This window comes from Atta colombica, unplaced genomic scaffold (genome assembly GCF_001594045.1).
Source record: "Atta colombica isolate Treedump-2 unplaced genomic scaffold, Acol1.0 scaffold105, whole genome shotgun sequence".
Taxonomy (NCBI): Eukaryota; Metazoa; Arthropoda; class Insecta; order Hymenoptera; family Formicidae; genus Atta; species Atta colombica.
Window position 1 is genome coordinate 3,568,496 of NW_017259190.1, and position 797 is coordinate 3,569,292.

The 797-nt window shown below is 22.7% G+C and overlaps 1 protein-coding gene across 3 annotated transcripts in view; it reads right to left on the bottom strand.

Moving 5' to 3' along the window:
• The window catches only part of LOC108690177 (aldehyde dehydrogenase, dimeric NADP-preferring), a 20,364-nt gene that overhangs the window by 11,261 nt on the left and 8,306 nt on the right, over positions 1 to 797 (bottom strand). The window lies entirely within an intron of this gene.

The window sequence follows — 797 nt, forward strand, 5'->3', positions numbered from 1 at the left end:
CGAGAAATTATATAATGTAATTTTTTAATTTTTTAATTTGAAATACTGAAAATGATCTAATAGAAAAGTCGGAAATGTTTGTTGTTACTGTAAGATCAAATGTTAATGTAAAACACAAATCAATAAAGTTGTTTACGCATAAAATATGTAGCGTTTGGCTTTTTTTATGTTTTTGTAGATCGATTAATTGTATATTAACTTGAAATAAGATGAAATTATAAAAATGAATTATAAAAGTGAAAAAAAATTCACTTTTAGATGTTGATAAAAGTATAAATACTTTATTGAATTTACTCTTTTGTAATTTTTATCTCATTTTTTAATATACAATTGACTCACTGATCTATATTATTATTGAAAATTATTGAAAAAAATGACATTTGAGATTATTTTTTAATCGATATTTAATTAGTCAATAATTTTCTGTTAAAAATAGTTCTTTCCCTTTTCTGAAAAACTTAACTCTTTAAGTTATGTTACTTTTGAAGTCTTCTTCTCTGTCATCTCTTGTTAAATGAACTCTTCTACATGTATCCACTTTCTAATATAATATGTGACCCATAATTAATGAAGAATTTGGTTTTTTAGAAAAGGTTGTCATGGCAAAAATACCTTCGATTATTTGTTATTACTTTCAGAGAGATAACGATTAAATAAAATCTGATGTGTGTGCTCTAGATAAATTTAAACTCGAATCTTTGATACAAAGAGCAGTCACGCAATTTTCTATGTCACTTTTGAAGTAAGGAAACGATATTATTTATTACATATTATATATATTATATATATTATATCAT